The 17,124-nt window shown below is 41.6% G+C and overlaps 1 long non-coding RNA gene across 4 annotated transcripts in view; it reads right to left on the reverse strand.

The window, feature by feature from the left end:
- Positions 1 to 17,124, reverse strand: part of LOC134909561 (uncharacterized) — a 309,906-nt gene that overhangs the window by 281,744 nt on the left and 11,038 nt on the right. For 2 of the 4 annotated variants that reach the window (XR_010175970.1, XR_010175972.1), the window contains 4 exons: positions 13,397 to 13,515; positions 12,672 to 12,790; positions 10,915 to 11,000; positions 9,956 to 10,218 (listed from right to left, as the gene is read on the reverse strand). This is a non-coding gene — a long non-coding RNA (uncharacterized LOC134909561). Of the gene's footprint in view, positions 1 to 9,955; positions 10,219 to 10,914; positions 11,001 to 12,671; positions 12,791 to 13,396; positions 13,516 to 17,124 lie in introns of those variants that run through there. The other 2 variants (XR_010175971.1, XR_010175973.1) reach the window with 1 other exon arrangement.

Raw genomic sequence — 17,124 nt, forward strand, 5'->3', positions numbered from 1 at the left:
CCTAACCCCTCCTCCTAAAAAGAAAAAAACAGTACTAAAATCACTATGGCTCTTCCCAACAGCCATGCTTCATGGTTACTGAGATAACATAGTTAAATGTTAGAATTCAGCATCTTTGTACGTGACTAGACAAAGCTTAGTGCTAGTTTTGGTTCTTGTGCGGGGAACACACTGTGTGAAGGATTAGTTACTGGCTAAGTGGGCTACAACTTGGGAGAAAACTATACCTGTCAGCATGCCTAGGGAGCAAGGAGAAAGAGGAAATTAGTCCAGATCTCACATAGCAGGGGGAACTTGGCACTAAAATGGACAAAAAAGAAGCCTGGAAGTGTGGGTACAGAGGAGATGAGCATGTGGATCATAGTCTTAATACATATCCCATACCTCCCAACATGACCCTCTCCAGGAGGGACAAAATTCTCTGCTTCTGGACTTTTCTCTTAATTTTGATTTTCGACACCTGTTTTGAACAGGTCAATGGATAAGAAAGGTGTTTCATACAGGTGAGGGCAATCATAAATTGAGAGGGAAGTCCAGGAGCAGAGCATTCTGTCCCTCCTGGAGAGGGTCATGTTGGGAGGTATGCATATCCTGTTGTATTTCAGCTTCACTATATGGGTCTGTCATTCTCTTGGATAATCATTTGATGCAAAGCAGAATATACAGTTTCTTCAATTATGGAAATCATTCAGGTTCAGATAATCAAAAACCCTTGTGCAACATGTTTCAGTACTAGCATGAGGTTGTTACTGTAGAGATTTTCTCCAGACACAACTAGTCACATTGGCTACAAAGACTTATCTTTTGACTCATCTGTCAGTAGAAGAAATCTTGGGAATTGTGTGTGTGTGTGTGTGTGTGTGTGTGTGTGTGTGTGTGTGTGTGTGTGTGTCCTAGAAACCCTTCTTCCCCCAGCCAATGTCTCATTATAGCTTTACTAGAGCTATACAGTATGTTTGATACAGAATCTTAATATTTGGACTCTCTCCTCTAGAACCTTTACTTTAGAATATCTATAGTGTTGTCATACTGTATTACATACACTATCTACTGTATAAGGAGAACAGTGTGTTCGTATATTTCCATGGCTGGTGTTATGTTCTTCTGCTACTCCCGAGGCACCCAGATGGGCTCAATGCTTTATAGAGCAGGGAACTTGGATTGTGGCCCTGTATGTGATATATTACATACACTACACTTTGTATGACGCAGATTATAGCCTGTATAGTGATAACTATACAATCTTCACACTGACTCTAAAATCAAGCATTTTGAAACCCCCCCTCCCCCTCTAGAAAACCTGTGTTTGCCCCTGAGGAGGGCCTCAAATTGGAAGTTTGATAACAGTTCCAAACTTTGGGGTTGAGGTATCATGCAGTGAAAAGAGCTAAGAAGTAAACAAGTGGAGAATGTGCCTGTAGCAACCAGGTAAGGTGGCCACTGTATCACATCTACTAAGCTAATATAGATAAAATAAAACAGCTGTTCTATCACCTTTAAAAAATTAATTGAATAGAAATACAGGTCCTGTGTAAACATGGCCTCAATTCATTAGCTACACAGGTATTCATTTTATGAGTGTGACCTTTCCGTCAAAGTAACACAAAATACAACTAATGATCTCCAGTTAGATTCTTTTTGTATTAGTATTAGTGATCTCCAGTTATATTCTCTTTAATGTTATTATTGTGCACCTCTTTATAACAGTGATTGGTTAATCCCATCTGATTATAATAAGTCTTTGCATTCTCAAGGCTAACAACGTTACTTTGATAGTTAATCAGGTTGATATTGGGAAAGACTATTAACTACAGTAGCTTATCCTAATTACTCATTTAATTGGGTTTAGTTTACTAAGGGGGAATTCAATTTGCCTTGCTAATTTAACTGAGGAGAAAAAGGGTGGTAGTCTCGGTATTTAACACCTGGAGCTATGCACTTGAGACCCTTTTAATGGGCTGTTAAATTATGCTGTTTTTGGACGTAAATACATAGAATCCAGGATAACTTCATGGACCTATGTGTTAACACTGTTGTGGTGCCCGAGAACAGGCTATTTATTGGGGATTTCTTTTCGGGTCTGTTCAAACCTGAAAAGAAATCCCTTCACCATATAGCCTGTGGGCAGCCTGCAGGGAGTAATTGAATAGCTCTGGGAGATCAGTTAGCCCGCTGTAAATTACCACTGCTAATTGAATTCCTCCATCAGTGGGTATAACCTTTTCATACCTCACTATTGCATGCTGCAGATAATCTATAACAAATGATTGTCTTTTACATTCTTCTCTATGTATAAACTGAAGCAGGAGAAGATCTGATAACATTTATTAGAATAAACTATGTAATAAAGGTTGACAATGATAGAATTAGATAAAGCTACTACACATAGAACTGCCACACACAATTATAGCTATGCATGCACTTTTGGGAACATTACTGACAATTGTACGTAGTGATGTTAGTCACTGGGACCAGATGATACAGTGGCTCTGCTCTCCCCCAATTTAATGAGATGGCTCATTTTCAGGTCAGGTTTTGTTTGCTAAATACATTTTAAATGCTACAGGCAAAAAGAGCAGTGTCAAAATAAAATCTGCGTTTTGATTTAACCACCACTGCCAACACCACCTGCTTCTGCCCAACTGGTTGTTTATACTCAATAAAGGAAATGTCGACTTAAAGAACCGAACAGAAATAGAGATAACACATTATACTAACCACTGCCTACATCACAGAAATACATGATTTTATCTCTGTAAAAGAGAAAGTGTACATTCTGATTTTATATATCCAATTATTCATTGTCTTATGTGGCAATTACATCAGTTGTGTATATCATTTCATGTGTATACTTTTGTGCATTCCTCAATGACCACAGAATTATGGACCAGATCTGGACTCACAGAGGGATAAACATCATTAATGTAAAAATTCCTTTACAATGTAAATCTGTAGTAGTGACAAATATATCATCTTTCTTTATTATTACTCTTCTTAGGTATTATATAAATATAAGCATTGAAACCTTGTACTTTATCCTCACTTTTTATAGAATGTTAGAAGTTACTGTAGCTCTCCAGGCTTCACTGTAGTGTGGTGTAGTATGTACTTATGGAAGTGTTCACATACTGTTTACCAGGTGTTAATGCTTCTGTTGTAATAATCAGATGGGTTTACTATTTACATATCTAATTAAAGTGTACTTTTCCTTAAATCAACTCTGTAATCAAAGCTACAGTATATGCCACAGTGATAAAGTACAGATGTATTAACCTGGAGAAGGCATAAGGAAGTGATAAACCAGTGATAAACACAAGGGGATAAACGCACCAGCCAATCAGCTTAAATATGCAAATTGACAGTTAGGAGCTGATTGGCTGGTGCGTTTATCATCTTGCACTTATCATTGGTTTATCATTTCCTTATGCCTTCTCTAAGTTAATACATCTGCCGAGTTGATAGACTGCACAGTGGTGTCACTACGGGGGTACTGAGGGCTGACACCAAAATGCAGAATCCTCAGTGACAGAAGCCGGGTCCTGCACTGTAAAATTATGTGCAGTACTACTCGGCTCCTGTCACAGTGTAGGAGCCAGCACTGCAGACAGACAGGGGTGTATTTACTAAAGTGTGGGTTTTTTTTTAGAAGTGGAGATGGTGCCCATAGCAACCAATCAGATTATATCTATTATCTTCTAGAACCAGCTAGAGAAATGTTAAGTAGAATCTGATTGGTTGCTATTGGCAACAACTCCATAAAAAAAAACCCTGCACCTTAGTAAGTATACCCCACAGTCTCCGGGGAAGCCCAGAATATCCGAGACACCGGGAGTCATGGAAATGGAGGTCAGGCCGATACACCATGGCCCTTTCCCATGAGGACACCCCCCTTTTTGCCAGCTCTCTTGATTATTTTAAGCACACCGGGTGTCCCAGAGCACGGTGACACCCCTGAGGCTGTGTATTGGTTCAGTACACACAGAATAGCTGCCCACATTGTGAGAGTGACAGATACCCCAGACACAATATCCAAAACAATCTGATGATTAGGAGTATGGTGCCACTGCAGGCTAAGGCTGGTGTTTTCTGCTGTAGCTCAGCTGATGGAGTACAACCATAATTGTTAAGAGACCTGAATCACAGTACCTCAAAGCATGTTTAACTGTTAATTTACAGACACATTTAGAGAATATATATTTTACCAAGAAAAAGAATATATGACCTTTTAATCACAGATTATAGCATTCTTACTAATGAACCATACTTTACAACATAGTGTTTGGGGAATAACAGATGGTATTCAGTCACAGGGGCACCAGGACCTGTGCTAGTCTTGGAATCTGGTCACAGCCATTACTCAATGGACCAGCACTTACGTACTGTGTTTGATGGTGTTTCCATTCCTTTATCTCCAGAAACAAATCACTTGGGCGCCAGATGATTTTAATAATGCAATAAGTTATAAATTGGCACTGCAGAACATTGAGGGAATAGTGTTGCCAGGAAGCAGTGGTGGAACACAAGAGGATTATACTAACTGGTGTGGCCTATATACTAAACTGTATCATATTCACTGGCATCTAGGCTGACAATAGATTTGTATTAAGTGATTACACATTTCTATAAAGGAGGCAAACTATATTTCTACTGAGGAAAGGGAGGCTTCTATACCGATATCCTTGAGCAAACAAAAGAAGATATTACAAGGCTACTTCTGTAATATCATGTATGACATTTCCATATATCTATTTATCGCTATATTTTATACGTTATTACAATGTTGTATAGAAGACAAATAATTTTTAAGTTGTGTTTAGATAAGAACCCCAGCTGATCCCCTACGGCCGCACACAGCTAACACAGTGGAGCAGATATTTCTACAGCGATGTTCTCAAGTAACTAAAATAACAAGACATTTATTGTAACTAAGACGGTAGGACATCTAACTAACATAGTTTGATGACACCAGAAGTGTTAAATAGAATTGTTCTTATTTTGTATAAAAAAATAAACTAAATGTATCTTCTCAGTAAAAAAAACCATAAAAAAACAAATTACACTGATCAGCATGAACAGATGTCGGAGTATTCTTAACACTTATTTCTATGCCAACGTCAGGTCTGATCATTAGGCTATAGAACGCACGTCCAATGCTGGCCAATACATGTCAAATGCACAAACTATTATTACATTTGTTATTTTCTTATACATGATGATGTCATTCATCAACCTTATAGTAATCATTGTAGAAATAATTGTTTCTGCAGAAAATAACCTATCGAACTCATAGTATGGCATGTCAGCAAATGTTCCATGACTGTTAATGGGCCATAGTCTGTCTATATCAGGTATAGCTGAACAAATAATTTGTTTCATAAGCATATTACATTTTCTATACAGAAAATGGATGTAATTTTACTGATGTGTTTCATCTTGGGCAGGGCTTTTTCATAGGAAAATACAGTAGGATGACATCCCCTTTGAAAAATTTCTGTCCGGGATGAAACGCGTCACAATGCTGCATCCACAACGGATCTGGTAGTTTTAGCTTCTACTGCTTTAAATATTAAAAACATCTACCCATTGACATATAGTAAATTTAGCATTTCATCCTCATCCTATCATGTACTGTTAAAGAAAGTGACAGGGCTGCTTAGACCAATTTAAGCAGCCACAGCTCTAGGATAGCCAGCCAATCATCAGATCATGCAGATGAGCACAAATTAATAAGATTAAGTTCAAATGCAGACTTGATCCCATTGACTACTGTGTATGTACCAACTAACTTCTAATGATTGGTCCTTCCTATGTGACATTTCAACTTGGGCTGCTGTCATTGGGCTAACCAACTTCAGTTGGCTTTTGTGCAGGTGCATGTGTGGAGTAGACCATTCCTCTATGCTGCTGCAGCATTGAGAGTCCTGGCAGCTTGTCAACACACCAACCTACTCTACTAGCCTGCCTCACTACTCTTCAAGCCTGTTGCCTTCTCCACTCCTTGTCAGTGCACCCCTATCACTCATCCAGTCCTTTCACCCCTGCTCCTCATTAGACCACCCCCACTCCTAGTTGCAATGAAGAGATTATGGCTGAACACATTATTAAAGCATGGAACTGCTCCACATGCAGACGGAGTGTTTGTAAATATGCATTTGCTGGAAGGAATGGGGTAAGAGAGAGAACTGGACCAGTGCACTTAAGGAATGTCATACCGATGTCTAAAAAAAGAAAAGAGGAGAAAGAAGAGCAAGAAACAGAGGGTCAGACAAAGATGGACAGGAAAGCGAGATGGGGAAACAGCACAATTCATAAAACAGGTGATAAAAGACAAGAGGATAGAAAGACTGAGTAGTTTCTGAGGGAACCCTATGCCATCTACTTCTCCGATAGGCTACAGCGGGCTACCACCATCTTAAGATAGCTGCTGGGGCAAATCTCCAGAATGCAATGCATCCTGGAAGTTGGTAAATATGGCAGCATCACATCCCCCAAAGAAACCTATGGAAGTTGCGGATGCCAGTGGGAATGAAGAGATTGCAGCAGTAACTCTGTCATACAGTTAGATTTTTATATGTGTAAATAATGAATATAGAGACTCCTATGACTAGTTGAAGAAATTACAGGGAAAACGGCTGCTGCGTCCATTTTCCGGTGATTCCCACATGCGCACAGGCGCCATGTTCCCCGAGACCTGTGCATGCGCAGTAGACTCTGGCACATTGCCAGAGTCTACTGCACTGCTGGAGAGGAGTGGGACTGATCGGAGCCTCTACACGGGTCCCCTCCTTTCCTAAAGCACCTCTGGTGAGTCTCCTGGAAATTCTGGGATATGCATTGGTGAGTAGAGGAACTACAGACCAAAAGAGCCTATCAAATCACATTGTGGATGACACAATTGTTCCTTTGCTCTTGATACATGTAATTACATTTGATTTCACATAGATCGTTTGCTAGGGCAGTGGTTCTCAAACTTGGTCCTTAGGGTCCCAAATAGTTCACGTTTTCCAGGTCAATGAGCAGGTGCACACAATTTAAAGATGTGTCACAACCTGGAAAACATGAACTGTTTAGGGGCCTGTGGACCAAGTTTGGGAACCACTATACTAGGGATATATCCCATATCCTGCATCCCTAAGAAAACACAAAGATACACGTTAGGAGACTCAGTGAATTACACTAGTCTTGCATGTATGCTAACTTCAGTGGCCAAAGAGGACATTTAGAAATGGAAGCAGTAAGTAATAGAAGTAGCAGTATGGCATAATGCCATGTCACATTTGAAAATATCTGCTTGATTAACTGATTAAGATTTGAAGTAAGATCAGAATGGTAAAAAATAGCATTGTTCGGGATTAGGGTGGTATGTATTATAAATCGCAATTTGACTGGGATACATCCTGCCAGTGGCGGCTCAAAAGGTGAGGCTACAGCACAGTCCAAATTTCAAATAGGGGAGCTACACCAACTGCCACCAACATCCCAAACTGACTCACTGGCAGATGGTGTGGCTCCCCTGTTTGAAATTTGGACTGCGCTGCAGCCCCATCTCTGGAGCCGCCACTGCATCCCGCCCCTATGCATACTGGCATTTTTTAACACTTGTATGCATGGATACTTACCCGCCGGGACAGCTCTTCCAATATAGTGCTGCTGTCCCAGTGAAGAAGTGACATTCGTGTTTATGATTTGAGAGTCCTAATGCACATGTGTGGCAGCAATATATGCAACTAAAGGGGCCCATACATCTGCAATCACAATTTATTGTTTCACAGACTATGAGATTTTTTTCCCCAGATATATTGTTTCCCCAATCCATCTGACTCTGGGCCTAATTCTGAGTTGATCGCAGCAGCAAATTTGTTAGCGGTTGGGCAAAACCATGTGCACTGCAGAGGGGGCATAACATGTGCAGAGAGAGTTAGATTTGGGTGGGGTGTATTCAAACTGAAATCTAAATTGCAGTGTAAAAATAAAGCAGCCAGTATTTACCCTGCACAGAAACAAAATAACCCACCCAAATCTAACTCTTTCTGCAAATGTTATATCTGCCCCCCCCCCCCCTGCAGTGCACATGGTTTTGCCCAATTGCTAACAAACTTGCTGCTGCGATCAACTCAGAATTACCCCCTCTGCCCATACATTACAGATATGTTTCAGTGATTTGCATATCATTTTCAGTTAAACAGATCTGCTAATCTTGAAAGGCTCATCAGTTTACTAGAAACGGTCTACAGATCTGCTGATTGTTACCCATACACTAGCAATCTACAGGTCCAATTGATCTGTGAAATTAAATATGTTGAAAAATCTGACTTTACAAACCTAATTGATTTGTGGCTAAAATCTGCGATCTGTGAACCCCATACATTGCAGATTTATTGACCCAATCATCTGAAAACGTCAGATTTCCCCAATTTAGAAGAGTTTTTTTTTCTTTTCTTGTTTAGAATAACCGCCTGAGAAGTATTATTTAATTGATGGAGCAGCTATCTTTTAATATTGGTGGTCAACTCATGTGCTCATGCCCTTATGCAGCAAGAATCCGTCTCTAAGAATCCCTCTCATAAGGGCATGTTACCGTCACATGCAATCCTATGGAGCTTGCAGTGCAGCGGGTCCACAATGGATATCTCTGATTTCTGCTGCAGACCTTTTTAATACATATGGCATTTCAACTGTATTGCAGTAAACCTCCGTAGAGGAGGGGACCTAGGCAAGCAGGGCAGGAGCGGCCGCAGTCTCTCCGCAAGCGCCTGCCACCAACCCACACCCCGCACTTCGGTTGCAGCAAGCGCCGTGGGCAGTGTGGGCACCCGCTGCAGCCGGCTCCATTGTCAGACAGATACTAGAGGTCATAACTGACCTCTAGTGTCTGTGCGGCACTATGGGAGAGACGTCATGACGTCTCTCCCATAGAGAGGAGCCGCCGGCGGCCAGAGACAGAGCAGCAGTGGTCGGGAAGAAGGAGCGGGGCTGGTGAGTATTGGGTTTTTTTTGTGTGTGTGTTTGTATGCGGCACTACAAGGGGGCATAACAACAGGGGCATCTCTACTGGCGGCACATCTAATGGGGAAAATCTACAGGGGGCATCTCTACTGGGGGCACATCTAAGGGGGCATAACTACAGGGGCATCTCTACTGGTGGCACATCTACTGGGGGCATAACTACTGAGAACACATCTACTGGGGGGCAAATCTACAGGGGCCATGCCCCTTCCCTATGAAGCCACACCCCTATTTTTTTTACGTGCGCCTTAGGTGCGCACTAAAACTGTTTTGCCTGTCGGGGGGAGGGGGGCGGGGGATCGCCAAAGGAAACTTTCACCCTGGGCGCCACACGGTTTATAACGGCAGTTTGAGGATTTTGCTGTTTGATATATCCTTCTCTCTATATGATAAATGAAGAGCTAATTGTGCATGGGCTAACTTAAGTTGGGTACAAACTGTCTGAAATACATTATAAGACCCGTTTGATCGAATGGATGATTGTGAGCCCGTCAGCAGGTGTGTTCCCCCGATACGTCTATGAACGTCACCGTTATTCAGATATATGGGCACATCGAAAATTATACTGGTAGGTAAATTGGCTCCAAAGAAAACAAATTAACCCTAGCATGAATGTGTGTGCTTGTACATGTGGTAGGGTCGGAAATATAGATTGTTAGCTCCATTGGGGCAAGGACTATATAAATAACTGGTAATAAATAAACAAACACTCAGGCTGTGTGTCCGCCAACTGCCCATACACTTGCTGCGGGGAGCTGATGTCACAACTTGGCGGCAAATTCAAATGTCTGCCCAGCTGGGTGTCCTGACCGACATGTCCACTGGCTGATAGGTAAGTATGTATACCTGGTCGACGGTACAACGGATCCACTAACTTGTCTTTCAAGTGTGCACCCAGCCTTAGATAACAAAATGAAACCCTACTTTGGTAAATAAACTCCCTGTTTAATTGTAAACAGAGTGAAGAATACATTTACCAGTACCTTGTTGAAAGTTGTTCAACTTTAAATAACAATGGTGATAACAGTCTTTGCACTGTACAAATATATCCCTTATCTTCAGGAAGCACTCTGGATACCACATGACAACTACCGCTTTTGCTTTAAACTAAATAACTCACACTTGTGCAGGGCAGAAAAAGTACACAGAGCACAGACTGTGATGATCGTTAGTAGTTAGGTGTGTGACAATGCAGATCTACAGCAATGGTTCCTGTAACATGCAATAGCAAAATAAGGTATTTTAAATTAGTTTGTATAAATGCACTTACTCTTTTTCAGCTTATATAAACTAGAGATGTGCGCAGAGACTACGGGTTTTGTTTCTAAATCATCATTGTGTTTTGGTTTTGCAAAACCACCCTCAAGTGTTTTGGGTCTGGGTTTCTTTAAAAATCAATAGTTACAGTCAAACTTTACTGTAAAAATGTTATTGCTTTAGTGTTCATTTACTAAATAATATTTAGAAAATCATGTATCCTAAAGGATAAGCAATTGTAGATGCAGATTAATATACTGGTTTATAAAAAATGTAAAGTACAATACTGCCTTCTAGTGGAATAATGCAGATATTGCATGCCAATTTTACAATTAATGGTAAGATGTAAAAACAAGTGATACTAGTTGTATTATTATTAACCTTTCCCTTTTCTAGGTTACCACTGACAGTGCCCCTTAGGAACCAGGGCAAACTGAGAAATCCAATTACTAATATTAAATGAAAAGATAACTATCCGTTGCGTGTCCACATTGCTCACGCACAAGAGTGTCAAAAACAATGACATTTGGTCAAATAGCTTCTGGTTTTGCAGTTTAGTGCAGCCGAAAGGCAACCAGTGATCAACTTCCGTCTGTATCTATGAACATAACAGAGTCTTCCTTTCAATTTTAATCATTATAGGGTACTGACCTAATTTTGTGGCCACATAATCTCCTTTATCAGGATAACTGGTAAATTCTCTGCCAACTGATATTAATTCCTCCAATAATGGTTGTCTAGAAAACAGAGTTGGAGTGCATTATGATTTTACCTTGTGTAGAAAAGGGCCAAAATATATTTTAACCCTTTCATAGACAATCTACTTTACAATCAGACCAACTTTCACATTTTGGTGATTTTCAAGAGTATGCATATTATGAACGCATAAGCTCCGCGCATTCCAGAATAGTCTCCAACGTGCATAGAGTAAATTATGAAAAATTTAGTTTTTTAAAATGTGATTAAAGTTTAACAAGTTTAACATTTTATAATTTTTTATTGAACAATCTGCTATATAAAAATTAAAATCGGTCATTTTGTCCTGTCTGTTGTTCTATACAAATCCACAGTTTACAAGCGAAGATTGTGAAATTTCACATACAAGCGTATTAAAACATGCCGGACGCAACTAAAACAATCTGAAATCCCTAGCACCCCTAGGGGGGCAGACAGCAGCACAGAGTATATCAGGAGACAGCATAACTCATACTTGCCTACCTGACCCTCTCCATGAGGGAGAAAATGCTCTGTTCCTGGACTTTCCTGGTAATGCGTGATTGCCATCACCTGTGGTGAAACACCTTTCTTATCAATTAACTAGCTCACCACAGGTGATTGCAATCATACATTCAGTAGCGCACGCAGGGGGGGTTTCCGAGTACCTGGAAACCCCCCCTGATGAGCCAAATGTTTATTTGTGAGACGGAGACAGCAGTGTCTCCGTCTCAGCAAAAACCGCGATCGCGACCACGGAGGTACAGCAGCAGCAGAGAGCTACGTAGCTCTCTGCATAGAGAAAGTCCGGGGAGAGCTGTTGGCTACGCATGCTCAGCAGCAGCAACTCTCTCCCACCTCACAAAACCGCTACTCTTCTCCTGCCTCCCACAACTCCCAGCCACTGGTGGTATGTAAACCACCAATAGTGTGTGTGTGTGTGTGTGTGTGTGTGTGTGTGTGTGTGTGTGTGTGTGTGTGTATTTACAGGGATGCATGTGTATTTGGGTATGTATGCATGTGTGTTTGTAAATGTATGAATGTGCATGGTATGTGTGTATATATATATATATATATATACATATACTCAGTATATATTATGTTTATGTATGAATGTATATAATAAATAATAAAAATATATATATATATCAGTATGTTTTACCAGCACACTGGATGCTGGCTGTCAGTATACCGACAGTGGCATCCCATCTGCCGGAAGCAAGACAGCGAGACCCCTCGCGGGCTCGCTGTGGGCCCGGTTGCTTGCTTCGCTCGCCACAGGTTATATTCCCACTCGGTTGGTGGCGTGGAGCAACTAACTGAGTGGGAATAACCTGCGGATATCGGGATTCCATTCGTCGGTATTTCACCGGCTGTCGGGATTCTAGCATGTCAGTCTCTCGAACACCGGGATCCCGACAGCCGGCATTATAACTGCGTCCCATACATATATATATATATATATATATATAAGGAAACAAAGCTGGCACTCCGGATACTATGCAGTATCTGCCCCGGTGCCTTCAATTATCTGTGTTGCAGCAGACAATGTAGGAGTCCAAAAGGAGCGGCACTCAGCGGGTCTTCAGTATAAGAAGAATAAATACACGGCGGAGTAACGCCTGGCAGAGGTTAACGTTTCAGTTTAATACATAAACTTTCATCAGAACAAAGAAACAGTGAAATGTACATACCTTTATACCTTGAAATCACCATGTGAATCAGACAGCGTGGATGCTGACCGCGGCGCCTTCCGGTGACGTCACGTGAGTACGACGTGCGCTCTGCAGCGCCACATCCGGTCGGGCCGTAACTAGGAGACAGAATAAACAATACATCACCGTCACCATAACAACAAGATAGCGGATGTCAGGCTCCATAAGTAATAACGATAAAGTGGACCCTCTGACGAAGTCCATCGTGACGAAACGCGTAGGGATGTGGCCTGGCGTGAAGGAGCAGACGTCGGTGGTGAGCCTGCTGATTGTTGCTGCTGGTGGTATACCCACTCATTTGTCATTATACGTGTATACTTACGGTGGTTGAGACCGCCGCATCTGGTACGTCACTTTTAAACCGAATGTGTATAAAGAAGTGAAAATAAATCCTTTTTTAAAACTGGTTCATGCACTATGAGGCGCCCTTTTTCATTCATATTGTAGAAATATATATATATATATATATATATATATATATAAGGAAACAAAGCTGGCACTCCGGATACTATGCAGTATCTGCCCCGGTGCCTTCAATTATCTGTGTTGCAGCAGACAATGTAGGAGTCCAAAAGGAGCGGCACTCAGCGGGTCTTCAGTATAAGAAGAATAAATACACGGCGGAGTAACGCCTGGCAGAGGTTAACGTTTCAGTTTAATACATAAACTTTCATCAGAACAAAGAAACAGTGAAATGTACATACCTTTATACCTTGAAATCACCATGTGAATCAGACAGCGTGGATGCTGACCGCGGCGCCTTCCGGTGACGTCTCGTGAGTACGACGTGCGCTCTGCAGCGCCACATCCGGTCGGGCCGTAACTAGGAGACAGAATAAACAATACATCACCGTCACCATAACAACAAGATAGCGGATGTCAGGCTCCATAAGTAATAACGATAAAGTGGAAATCAAGAATAGCAATAAACATACCCATACATATACTGCTTATTGATACTATACAGTACACTACTTAGTTGCCAAGCTATAGATTATCGTACAGTAAAATTAATAAATACCGCACTAGCCATAGCAAATAAATCATGTTTAAAGAAAACAATTCCAATTCAATTGTTCATTCAATCCCCTGGGTACCAAAGTATCCAGGGAGTTAATCCAGCGTGCCTCCAGCTGGAGAAGTCTCCTTGATCTGTCGCCCCCTCTGATATTTACAGGTACCTGATCAATAATTTTGTATTTAAGAGTAGCCAGACTATGTTTCATCATTTTAAAATGCCTGGCTACTGGTTGCTCCGAGTCTGATCCATCAAGTGCATGTCTAATAGACATCCTGTGGGTGGCCATCCTTTCCTTAAAGCTGCAAGTGGTCTTACCCACATATAGGAGTCCGCATGGGCAATGGATGAAATAAACGACAAATTTACTAGAGCAAGTAAGAACATGCTTGATTATAAGACATTTTCCTGTGTGCGGGTGGGCAAAGGAAGAGCCTGCCTCCATATATCTGCACGTAGTGCATCCTGTGCACTTATAGCATCCTGGCTTACGTGTAAGGAAAGTAGAGGTCGGAGCAGGGAGTAATCTTCCAACATCATTCACCACCAGTAGATCTTTTAAGTTACGTCCTCGTTTATAACTAGGTAGTATGGTCACGTTCTTAAAGCCACTAAGATCAGCGTCATTAGTGACGATGGGCCATAATTCTTTTGATCTCCTCACATTGAATGAACTATTGGAATGGTATTGTTGAACAAACACCATTTTGTCCTTGATGGATTTTTTTGGAACGGGACTCAACAATTTCTCTCTGGGAATTGAGAGGGCCTTGCATTTTGCCTTCATCAAATCGTCATGATGATAACTCTTAGTTAGGAATCGTAATATAAGGTCATCAATTGCCAGTGAGGTTTTAACCACTGTGTCTGAAATACGACACACCCGGATGAAGTGGGACAGAGGTAGACTACTCACACAGGCTGGAGGGTGCTGGCTTGATGCATGAAGGTAGGTATTACGATCGGTTGCTTTGCGGAAAACATCCGTATGTACTTGGCCATCTTTCAGGGAAACTGAGACATCCAAGAAGTTGACACTCTCATGGCTGACATTATAAGTAAATTTAATGTGCTCATCCATGTTGTTAATTTTATTGATGGCATCAACAAGTAGAGACTCTTGACCTCTCCATATAAGGAAGAGATCATCTATATATCTGGTTATCCAAATGATGCCTTCTGAAAAAACCTGATTGGAAAACAACAGATGTCGCTCTTTGGTGAACATAAAGGAGTTGGCGAACGCCGGGGCCACACAGGAACCCATCGCACAGCCCCTTCGTTGCAGGTACCATTTGCCGTCAAACAAAAAATAATTTCGCTTGAGGGTTAACTCAAGTAGATGCATAAAGAAGTCCTCATCTGGACCCGTATATTTATCACTTTTGGAAATTAATTCCCTAACGGCATTAAGTCCTTCTTCATGCTGGATGTTTGTACATAAGGACACTACATCCATAGTGCAGAGTATGCACCCCTCAGGTAAATTGGAAAACCCCTGAATTTTCTTCAGGAACATAGTTGTGTCCCTTAGGTACATCTCCTGTTGCTGCACTGTGGGTTGTAGGTGAATGTCCAGGTACAGTATTGTGAGATTTTATAGTACAGGGAATCCCTGGCAGCAATAATGGGCCTGCCAGGAGGGTGGGCGATGCTTTTGTGGATTTTGGGAATGGTATAAAGGATAGGAGCTATTGGAAAGTCTTGTATAAGGCTGATACACAATTCCTCTGGAATAATATGGGCATAACTTGCCTCATGTAGGATGGAATCAAGTTCAGCCTTGTAAACAGTGGTCGGATCTTTCTCAATGGCCAAATATACAGAGCTGTCAGCTAATTGAGAATAAATATCTGATTTATAATCACTGAGATTCAAGACGACAACCCCTCCCCCCTTGTCAGCTGGACGTATGACAATGTCCGTATATTTGCGTAAATTATTCAAGGCAGTACGTTCCTGTTTGGAAATATTATTATGTGTACTGTTAGATACTCTTGAGTTCCTTAGAACTTCTTTATCTAAAGTCCTAGAAAAACATTTAAGAGAAATGTTATTGGAAAAAGGATCAAATTTAGATTTGGTCTTTATTTGAGGGGGAATGACGGTCCGTCCTGTGTCAGCTTGGGCAGGGGTTTTGTCAAAAAATTCTTTCAAGCGTAAGTTCCTAGCAAATCTGTAAGAATCTGTCTGCCATTGGGTTTCATCGAATTTTCCAGTAGGAATAAAAGAGAGTCCTCTATTAAGAATACTCATTTTAGATGGGGTAAGGGTCCGATCTGATAAATAAAAGACTATGCTCATTTCCTTTTCTTTGGCTGTTTTTTTGTGGTTCCTCCTCCACTGCCCCCCACGCCTCGTACAGGTTTTCCTGGGGCGCCCCGCTGTGCGCGTGTGCGAACCCCTAAAGGGGGCTTAGCTGTACCGGACATGGTAGATTCCTCTCGCTCGCTGTGTGAGGTGTAATCAGCACTGGACGTGTCTTTGTCGAAAGTCCTTTGAACCCTCCTTCTTTCTCTGAACCTCTGTTGGCGTGAACTGTTGGGGTTCTGTACCCAAGCATAAACCTTCCCTTCCTGGTAATCCCGTTGCACTGCTGACAGTTTGTCTCTTTTGTATTTAATTAAATTTTGTTTGTAAGTATCAACTTGCACCGTGAGCTTATCCAGCCAATCAGTTTGCTTGTCAGTTTTTAGAGACTCCATATGGGCATTTTCAAATGATGTAATTTCGGTCTTGATTAGCCCAAGCTCCCGGGCTGACTCCTCAATCACCAGGAGGATCAAATCGTAGCTGCACTTATTAAGTACATCTACCCATCTCCTGCAAAAGTCATGATTATATTTCCCTATAGTCGGGGTATTCTTAATTCTAAAACCCCTTGGGATGTGCTTGCTTTTGTGGTAATCGGAGAGTGTCACCCCGTGCATGAAAAAGTCCAGTTCCTTTTTCTTAAGCCTCAGAATTTTATAATAAAGTTGTTCATTGGTGAGTGAACCTCCCGTTGTCTCAAAGTCCTCAGTGAAATAGATGTCGCTCGCTTCTGCTTCAGAAAAGCTTAATGTCTCCCCAACTGGGAGTACAATGTTACGGTAACCTCTGCCATCCTGCGTCATGTTGTTAATGGGTTGGCGCACACTCACCACACACCCGTGTTTCTATGTACAGGTGAAAAACCATGTGAACTCCACACCAATGTCGGTTCACAGTGAAAGAAAAAATGTGGCCGGTTGCCTTGCTTGATGACTGGTACAGAGTGGGGTACAATCCCCACAAAACACCAGACACCTTAAATAAGGAAACAAAGCTGGCACTCCGGATACTATGCAGTATCTGCCCCGGTGCCTTCAATTATCTGTGTTGCAGCAGACAATGTAGGAGTCCAAAAGGAGCGGCACTCAGCGGGTCTTCAGT

Source organism: Pseudophryne corroboree, chromosome 4 (genome assembly GCF_028390025.1).
Source record: "Pseudophryne corroboree isolate aPseCor3 chromosome 4, aPseCor3.hap2, whole genome shotgun sequence".
NCBI classification, from domain to species: domain Eukaryota; kingdom Metazoa; phylum Chordata; class Amphibia; order Anura; family Myobatrachidae; genus Pseudophryne; species Pseudophryne corroboree.